The sequence below is a fragment of the Eretmochelys imbricata genome, chromosome 25 (genome assembly GCF_965152235.1).
Source record: "Eretmochelys imbricata isolate rEreImb1 chromosome 25, rEreImb1.hap1, whole genome shotgun sequence".
Taxonomy (NCBI): Eukaryota; Metazoa; Chordata; order Testudines; family Cheloniidae; genus Eretmochelys; species Eretmochelys imbricata.
This window is the reverse complement of record NC_135596.1, coordinates 687,257-697,098: the sequence shown is the minus strand read 5'-3', so window position 1 is coordinate 697,098 and position 9,842 is coordinate 687,257. Positions and strand designations below refer to the sequence as shown.

Sequence of the window (9,842 nt, the reverse complement as noted above, 5' to 3'; positions counted from 1 at the left end):
AACACCCAATTTTTCCGAAAAAAAAAAATTAATTGAACCATTTCAGTGGTTCTCAAACTTTTGTCCTGGTGACCCCTTCCACACAGCAAGCCTCTGAATGCAACCCCCCGTTATAAATTAAAAACCACTTTAATATATTTAACAGTGTTATAATGGCTGTGGATGAAGCAGGGTTTGAGGGTGGAGGTTGACAGCTCATGACCCCCAGTTTGAGGACCCCTGGACTACACTGAGCATGCACAGACAGAAAGCCAGAGGGTTGAAAGGCTGCTGGGATGGACAAGACTTGTGGGGCTCTGAGAGACTGTCCCCCCCGCCACCCCGCAGCAGTGTGAATTCAGCTCCAACCAGGGGCAGGAATCTGAAATCAGTTAAACAGCAGAGACTTCATGCAGGCAGAGGTCTGGCTTGCCGGGCAGGGACAGCTCCTTCCCTTCCAGAACGTGGGCATCAGCAAAACTCAAGCATCAGGAACCTGGGAATTAGAGGCGAGGGACAGAGGGCCCCCCCCGCCCTCCCAGCCCAGAGAGGGGGAAGGGGAGGGGAGAGGGGAGACAGAGGCCCCACCCAGCTCGAAGAGGGGGAGGGGGCCCCTTAGGGGAAGCGGTCGCCAAACGGCAATGCCCAGCCCATGAGTCGGGGTTCCGGCGGGGGGGGCTCTTGAGGGGGGGTTCCAGCCCCTGCCCCCCAGTGTCCCGGAGCTCCCCCAACAAGCCCGGTGTGGGTTGCACGTTTCTCACTGGCTCAAGACCGTGAGGGGAAAAGGACCCTGCCAGATTTACTTGGGGGTGGGTCTTTTGCTCATGGGTTGTGTTATGAATCCCGTGGGTGGTGTTTCCCCAGCATAATGCCGCATTGTTTCCCTCCTTTATTAAAAGGCTTTTGCTACTCTCAGACTCTGTGCTTGCGAGAGGGGAAGTATTGCCTCTTGGAGGCTCCCGGGGGTGGTTTGTAATTCTCCCAGGTCTCTGGGTGGGGGCTCGAGCTGGTTTTGTATTGCGTTATTGAAACCCCTAGATACTCAACCTGGCCCTTGTTGCTACTAACTCTGACGTGCAGAAGGGTTACAGTTACATAGGAATTAGATACAGTGCTCCTGTCAGCTAATTTCCAAATTATCTGCAAAAAAAACCCTAGATTTTTCAGATGCCTAAGTAGTACCTGTTAAAGTTGCCCCCCCATCTGAAATGGCACCCCAGCACCCCCCCCAGCATGTACTGAGAGTTGGTCAGTCCCTGTCCCAACACATAACACCCCCCCCATGTATCTCTACTTTTCTCCAGCTCCCTCCATCCTACCCCCATTTTCCCTGCACCCCTGGGTCTCTCCCTGCCCCCAGATGTCTATGGGGCTGTCTCTCTGAGGCCCCATTCCGGAGAGAAGCGTGTGGCAGAGTTGAGAATGAATGGCAAGTGATAGTTACATTCCACAATTTTCCAGGGAAACTTTGTTCCCTTGGGTTTGTGGCTGGCTGCTTCTTGGCTCTGTTCCCAGCACTGACGTGCTTCCTGGGCTGCTTTTCTGGCCCCCCTGTCTGGCATGACCCTGTTCCCCAGCTCAGTTTGGACCCCTGCTTTCTCCTTAGCTCGGCCCCTCTCTCTCTGACCCAGGCAATTCTGGCTCACACAGAGGATGGGACCCCCCTGGCCTCCTGACTCCCTGAGTAACCTGCCCACCCTGTCAATCAGGCTGACCTGGCACACTGACCTCTCCCCATTGTTCCTGGGGACTGGCAGTCTCAGGGTCCTGATTTCCCATTGACCCTTCCCCTTCCTTTTGGCACTGGGAGCTAGCTAACCCAAACACCCCCACTGAGTTTTAGGAAGTGGACAACAGTCGCCTTACATCAGGGAGACTTGTACCCCCAAGGGGAGCAATGTACCCCCAACTTCCTTAAACTGATGTGGCTCTCAGCCACTGTTGTAAAAGCAGGAGGGTTTATTAGCTGTCTGGAACACAGCGTAGAGAGTCCTTGGTTCGAACAGAGAGTTCTGGCATGGTCCATCCGCGTCAACCGAGAGCCCTTTGACCCCTTTGTTGTCCCAGTTCAGGAGAGCATCCCCGATTCCAGTGGCCCCACACTGAACAACCCCCAACGTGGCTCCTCTTCAGCCCTTTCTTTTTGTTCCTGGGCAAACCTTGTCCCCTGGCCTTCCTCCTCAGCCCTTTGTTCTCCAGCTGGTCCCATCCCACTGGCTTCCTGCAGAGGGTGGGCCATCCATGATCGTTAGTTGCTGGATGCCAAATGTCTGGGCAATTGGAGTGGCCATTGTCTTCTGGGGGTCTCCATGGGCATGGGGCCCTGGGGCCCCAGGGCCCAGGCATCTAGGCGTCGGCCACGTCTGTATCTCTGGGTCTCTACAAAGGATAAACAACCTTTTCCCACCACCTACTTAACCATGCAGCACATAGGGGAAACTGAGGCACATAGTATTCATACAAAATAGTACAGAAAATTCCCACTCTGTCACAGTTCCAACCCTCCCCCAGTCTGTGCCCGGGGCAGAGAGGCCCTTCTTTGCCCCTTGTCCCCCCGTCCCACCAGTCTCTGCCCCTGCTCGCCCAAGGATTGCAGTGGCTCTCAACTTTTCCATACTATTGTACCCCTTTCAGGAGTCTGATTTACAGACCCCAAGTTACACCTCACTTAAAAACCATTCGCTTACAAAGCCGGACATAAAAATACAAAAGAGTCACACAGCCACTATTATGGAAAAATTGCTGACTCTCTCCTTGTTACCATATAATTATAAAAGAAATCAGCTGGAAATGTACATGTCGGTGTACACTCCATAGAGCAAGATGAAGACGTCACTGTCTGGAATGTTGGTTTGCACTGATGTCACCAGTGCTTTTAGGCAGCCCCTGGTAAAACTAGGCCAATAGCGAGATGAGCAGAGGCGGACGAGGGTTTCCTGGGGCCCTGGGCCAGAGCAAGTGGACCCTCCTCCCCCTCCGGGGCTCCCGCCCCTTGTCCAATCAGAAGCAATATGCTAATAAGGTGTATGATCTCCCCCGTGCTGTGTAGTTTCATTCTCCTCGTGGCTGGCTTTTTTGGGCGCTTTCCCTTGCCCGAGCCTTGGGGGAAGACATGATGTGTGTGAAGGGGGGAGTTGGGGTTCCCCCCTTCAGCTAATGCACAGAGAGGGGGAGATGGAGCAGGGACCTGCCTTGCAAAGGCTGCTGCAGCCATGGAGTCCCTGGAGGAGGTAAGCTGTGATCTTCCTCCAGAGCAGTGCCCTGGGAACCTGACTCCCACCCCCGCTCTGCAATGGAGGGACTGGGGTTAGGGTGGAGACGGGGGGTTATTCTGAAGATCCCAGTGTCATCACAGCCCTGTGATTATTGTTACAGCCCCCACAGGCAGGCTGCAGTGCCCCGCAGTGTCTGTGGATGACATATGATTTGTACTGCAGCCGCTGTTGAATTGTGTGTCCATTCTTCAGCCACAAACTGAGATTGAATATTTTTGTTTCCCCCAAAGTGAGGTGTTGGGTTAAGGGGAGATTGGGGGCGGGGGGGTTTCCAGGAAATGAACAGTAGCTTTTAGACGTGCCAGAAAACCCAGTAAAAAACCCAGAATTGCTCCCAAGTCGGCGAGACGTCCTGCCTTTCAGAAAGGGCTCCTGTTCTCTGGGAAATCCTCCCTTCGGGGGACAAATCAACCCCGTGTGCAGACGTCACTTCTCCCTTCCCGAGGAGCCTGGCCCAGAGCGCGGCGCGCATCGCTTGGCCTCCTGCCCTGGTCCCTCCAACCTCTGGGGTCCCATGCTCATGGCTGGGGGCGGGGGTGTTACGGCAGCTGGGGGGGGCAGGCTCCTGAGGGACAGGGTAGCTGGGGTCTTTGCAGGAGCCTTCGCGAGAGAAGCTCACCCCTGAGCAACCCGACAGCTGTGCTCGCCCCTCGGGGGCTGCGAGCAGGAGCTGCGAACAGGCCGTGTGGCCGGGGAGCTCTCCGGGTGAAGGGCAGACGGTGTCTGACCCTGCATTGGCCTGGCTGGGGCGGGCGGGCTCGCTCTGCTCGTAACTACAGTGGGAGAACAATGTTCCGCCACCAGGGTGATGTTTAAGTTGAGGGGGGGGCGGGGGGAAAGACACCTTTAAATCTGCTTGAATGCTCTGGGTGCCGTTGTGATGCGCTGTCACCCCCGTCTTCTTTCACTTCATGTCTCCCAGGTGGTGGGTGCAAGACCCAGGCTGTGGCTGCCTTTGTCTGTACCCCGATGGCCGGGTTCCTCTCCCTTCTTGGGGGCAGGGGTGTTGTGGCCGGGCTGGTCCCAGAATGTGATTGAGACAAGGCGGAGAGCTGATAGCTTTTCTTGGACCAACTTCTGGTGGTGAAAGGTACAAACTCTGGAGCGCCACAGAGCTCTTCTTTGGGTTTCCTCTGATGTCCTCCCCCAGCCCTGAAGATGAGGTCTGTGGAGCTCCCAGTTTGTATCTTCCACCACTGGAAGTTAGTCCAGGAACAGGAATTACCCGGCTGGTCTCTCTCTTGCCTTGTTGCCGTCCTCCTCTTTCTCTCTACCCATTTCACATCAGATGTTCAGGCTGGGAGCTCTTTGTGGCAGAGATTGTCTTCTATCTGTGCGCAGCATCCCCAGACCAACCCCTAACCCGATCCAGGACAGGGACCTCTCAGCTCTACCCTATTTCTTTCCACTGCAGTCCTGCCTCAGGGATGGAAGCCCCATTGTGCCAGATGCCATAAAAAACACATCACAAAAAGACAATTCTTTCCCCAGGGAGTGTGCAGGCGAAGCACAATAAGTAATTCTCAGTCGCTTGTGCAGAGGAGCAGCCGTGACCTCTAGTGGGAAGAGGAATTCCCATTGCTCGAGCACAGACAATCATAACAATAGTGTAATAAAGAATACAACTGATCGAGAGATTGGATCCCAAAGGGCTTTACCAACCATGCCGTACTTATGGGACTCCTTTCCCCCCACTACTGACATGCAGCCACCTCTGGGGTGAAACTCCACAACTGTTCAGCAGCACGCAACACGGGCAGACGATGTCTTAGGGGAATGGTTGAAGCAGAATCCACTCGCCTATTGGAATTTCACAGGGCATTTGAGGGAGGCAAATTGTAGTCTCCTGAACTGTCATTTGAACCGACTCAGGTCTCCCCCATTAAAGAGGAGCCATAGGATTTGTAACAACCATAATGGGACCTTGCTTTTAACTCCCAGCTGAATCCTGACACCAGCAGAGGTAACAGCGCCCCCAGCGGCCAGGTTGAGTCTCTGAATCATAGAATCATAGAATATCAGGGTTGGAAGGGACCTCAGGAGGTCATCTAGTCTAACCCCCTGCTCAAGCAGGACCAATCCCCAACTAAATCATCACAGCCAGGGCTTTGTCAAGCCTGACTTTAAAATCTTCTAAGGAAGGAGATTCTACCACCTCCCTAGGTACATTTGAATGCACCAAGCCAGAGATTCCTCCCAGCCAGTGATTCCTACATCGAGCCCAGAACTTGTGCCTGAGTTAGAGCAGATCATTCGTAAGAGAGCAACTCCGTGTAAAGACTTTGAGTGAATTCTCTCCTCTCTGGCCTCCCAGCACCTTGCTTTCCTGACCTACAGCATGCCCGGCTGTTTGAGTGCTGACCCTGAGAAAAGCCCTCACTAGTACATTGGGCCTGAAGGCTTTTTACTAGGGCTGGCAAGCGATTAAAAAAAATAATCGCGCTTAATCGCACTCTTAAACAAAAAGAGACTATCGTTTATTTAAATATTTTTGGATGGTTTCTACATTTTCAAATATATTGATTTCAATTACAACAGAATACAAAGCGTACGGTGCTCACTTTATATTTTTGGTTACAAATATTTGCACTGTAAAAAACAAAAGAAAGAGAATATTTCAATTCACCTAATACAAGTACTGGAGTGCAATCTCTTTATCATGAAAGTTGAACTTACAAATGTAGCATTATGTACAAAAAATAACTGCATTCAAAAATAAAACAATGTAAAACTTTCAAGCCTACAAGTCCACTCAGTCCTACTTCAGCCAATCGCTCAGACAAACAAGTTTGGTTACAATTTGCAGGAGATAATGTTGCCCACTTCTTATTTACAATATGACCTGAAAGTGGGAACAGACGTTTGCATGGCACTGTTGTAGCCGGCATCACAAGATATTTATGTGCCAGATGCGCTAAAGATTCATATGTCACTCCATGCTTAAACCACCATTCCAGAGGCCATGCGTCCATGCTGATGACAGGTTCTGCTCGATAACGATCCATGGCAGAGCGGACTGAGGCATGTTCATTTTCATCATCTGAATCAGATGCCACCAGCAGAGGGTTGATTTTCTTTTTTGGTGGTTTGGGTTCTGTAGTTTCCGTATCAGAGTGTTGCTCTTTGAAGACATCTGACAGCATGCTCCACGCCTGTTAGCCGATGGCCAAGGATGTTTGGTGAGGTGCCAGCTATGCCCGTTTATACCATCCGTGACTTTAACCGCTAGGACGCACTGTCCCTTCGCGGCGGGCAGCCCGGGCTAGGCTGACGGATGCCCCAAGGTCCTAACCACCCGTGACTTTAACTGCTAGAGCTCAGAGCTCCTTCGCAGCGGGCAGTCAATACTGACTGACAGGTGCCCCAATGGCAGCACTAAGAGCCTCTCCACACCCGTGACTTTAACTGCTAGAGCTCAGAGCTCCTTCGCAGTGGGCAGCCAGGGTTGACTGACAGGTGCCCCAAGAGTTTGCCCCGTGGAGGCGGCACAACTCAACGCTAGGCTCTTAGTACTCTCACCTAATGGCCAGGCTTTAGAGCCAAAACGGCTGAGGTTCTTTAATTGTGTTGGCTGCTTTGCAGTAAACCAGAGAAAACAAGTCAGGCTTATGCACAAATGGTTACCAAAATTTATTAAGCTAGATTCTAATCATGTGGTTACAAAATTGCTAGTGCCTACTTATTTAAATGTAGAGATGTTACACACACAAACAAGTTACAAAACTGAAGCCACAATCCCAAAGAAAGAAAACAAAGTATAGAGCTCTATTTCAAAATATGTGTACACTAAAGATAGGAGATCAGGTGTGGGTGCTTCTTACCCTCCTTGCATCTCTCGATTCCAGCGGTGCCAAGCCAGGATCGGTCACTCAATTCCGCGGAAAGACGAATAAGGGACAAGGCTTAGGGACCCTCTTAGCTGCAGAAGCCTTGGAAGGCTGTCACTTATCTGACCAGCAGATAGATAGTGAAAAGCACTCAAAAATCATGGTGCTGTAGGTCCCCTACTTATACCTCTGTACTCCTTTATTCTCTTTCTCCTTTCTTATGCCAAATTGAGGCTGGTCTGTCTGGGTGATGCCAGCTTTCGCAAGAGTAGTTTACACTTGCAAGGGAGAGAAACAATAAGTGTTGACTACTGTACATTTCTTTTATCAGGGTAAATATTTTCCCACGTAGGATGTTGGTGTGTGTGCATCACACTATTTAGTAGGGGCTAAGAGCCATGTCTGTCACAGGGCCTCTGCCTGCTGTGAGCTTAATCCTTGTATATGTTCCCAGAGGCACATTGTAGCAGCACACCTGTGCTTTTCACAGCTTCAAAGGCTATGCTGGAATATATGTTAAGTGCCCTGATCCGGCTTCCTCCTGTGTTTCCAGCAATGCTGGTCTGAGGGGGGGGGGGAGGGGGGCTGTCTGTCTGGCTACAACGCCCCATCCTGATCAGATTTTGGAAGGTACTTCAGATTCTTAAACCTTGGGTTGAGTGCTGAATCTATCTTTAGAAAGCTCACACTGGTACCTTCTTTGCATTTTGTCAAATCTGCTTGAAAGTGTTCTTAAAATGAACATGTGTTGGGTCATCATCCGAGACTGTTATAGCATGAAATATAGGGCAGAATGTGGGTAAAACAGAACAGGAGACATACAATTCTCCCCCAAGGAGTTCAGTCACAAATTTAATTAGCGCATTTATTTTTTTTAACGAGCATTATCAACATGGAAGCATGTCCTCTGGAATGGTGGCAGAAGCATGAAGGGGCAGATGAATGTTTAGCATATCTGGCACATAAATACCTTGCAATGCCAGCTACAAAAGTGCCATGCGAATGCCTGTTCTCATTTTCAGGTGACATTGTAAATAAGAAGGGGGCAGCAGTATCTCCCGTCAATGTAAACAAAACTTGTTTGTCTTAGCAATTGGCTGAACAAGAAGTAGGAGTGAGTGGACTTGTAGGCTCTAAAGTTTTACATTGTTTCATTTTTGAGTGCAGTTATGTAAGAAAAAAATCCACATCTGTAAGTTACACTTTCACTATAAAGAGATTGCACTACAGGACTTGTATGAGGTGAATTGAAAAATACTATTTCTTTTATCATTTTTACAGTGCAAATATTTGTAATAAAAAACAATAATGTAAAGTGAGCACTGTGCACTTTGTATTCTGTGTTGTAATAGCAATCAATATATTTGCGAATGTAGAAAAACATCCAAAAATATTTAATCAATTTCAATTGGTATTCTATTGTTTAACAGTGTGATTAATCACAATTAATTTTTTTAATCACAGTTAATTTTTCAGTTAATCACGTGAGTTAATGGCGATTAATTGACAGCCCTGCTTTTTACACAACTGTAGGGGAAACTTCAGCAATGTCTAGAACTAGAGCTGATACAGTGTAAGCCTAGGTCATGAAAAAGGTGAAAAGAAATGACAGTTTGATGTCCTTTGAAGGAAGTAGAAAAGTGAAAGTCCTCCCCCACTTTTCAAATGGAGGGAACTGTTAAGAGTAAATGTTTATTTCCCCTCCAAAACTGAATGAAATCCTCCCTCCCACCCTCAAAACCAGTATTTCCATTTTAAGTCCTCTCCCCCATCAAAAAATGAAAAATGGCAATCAAAATAAAACCTTTCATTTGGGTCAAAATGGCATTTTCCATTAAAAAACAACTTTGAACAAGAGTTTTCATCCAGCTGTAGTTTGAAGGTTCAGAATTAATGACACCTCGGTTCCCATCTCTCCCTCCAGAGGGATCCGGGTGCAACCTCTGCCCCAGGGACTGGCTGCTGCATGGGGACAAGTGCTACTGGCTGTCTAAGGAGCGTAAAGACTGGACTGGGAGCCGTGACGACTGCTCGGGGAAGAGCTCTCGCATGCTTGTGATCCAGAACTGGGAGGAGATGGTAACAGAAAATACAGGCTCATCCAACTCCAGCTGGGGAAAGACGTGTGTCATTAGTTACAATCCCAGTGTAGCCTGACTCTACCCTCCCGCCCCCGAATCAAACTCCACACTGGGGTGTTTTCTCCCCTTCTGGGGGTCTGGCTTATTAACATACAGTTCAGAACAAGAACCCCACAGCTTTCCCACCCCAGACTGCCCAGCTGGCTCCTGTAGGCATTTCACTCCCAGGCTCTCTGTCTGAGAGCTCAGCAGAGCCCTTCTGCATAGAGCTACTCACACAAACCTCCTACCCCATCAAATCTCTCCCTGCCCAGACTGGCTGCCCTTGTAGCCCCACCAGGCCTGGCTCCTGGTCGCCTGCTTCCATCACCTTTGCCTCTGAGTCCAGGGGCACCTAGTCACAGGTGAGGCTCAACCCAGGACTCCCTTAAAGGGCCAGCTCACCCTGTGCCACCAAGGACGGGTACTGGTGTTACCATGTCTGCATAGAGAGAGCCACATTTACCTGCACTGGACCCTGCCCACCCAGGGGAGAGGGTGAACTAACTCAGGGGCTGGTGGGGTCTCCTGCTGGCATTATGGGCGGAGCTGCTGAAGGAGAGAGCAGGCACTTCATGGGATCACTACGGGAATTCTGGCATGTTACAGGACACTCCTCCCCACCCCCTCTGCTTTGCACA

General features: G+C 50.1%; 1 long non-coding RNA gene across 1 annotated transcript; it reads left to right on the top strand.

Moving 5' to 3' along the window:
* The first annotated feature begins 3,066 nt into the window (after nucleotides 1–3,066).
* LOC144280067 (uncharacterized) lies at nucleotides 3,067–9,191 on the top strand. Its single transcript, XR_013348724.1, has 2 exons — nucleotides 3,067–3,209; nucleotides 9,006–9,191. It is a non-coding gene; the product is annotated as an uncharacterized LOC144280067 (long non-coding RNA).
* Nucleotides 9,192–9,842: the final 651 nt, after the last annotated feature.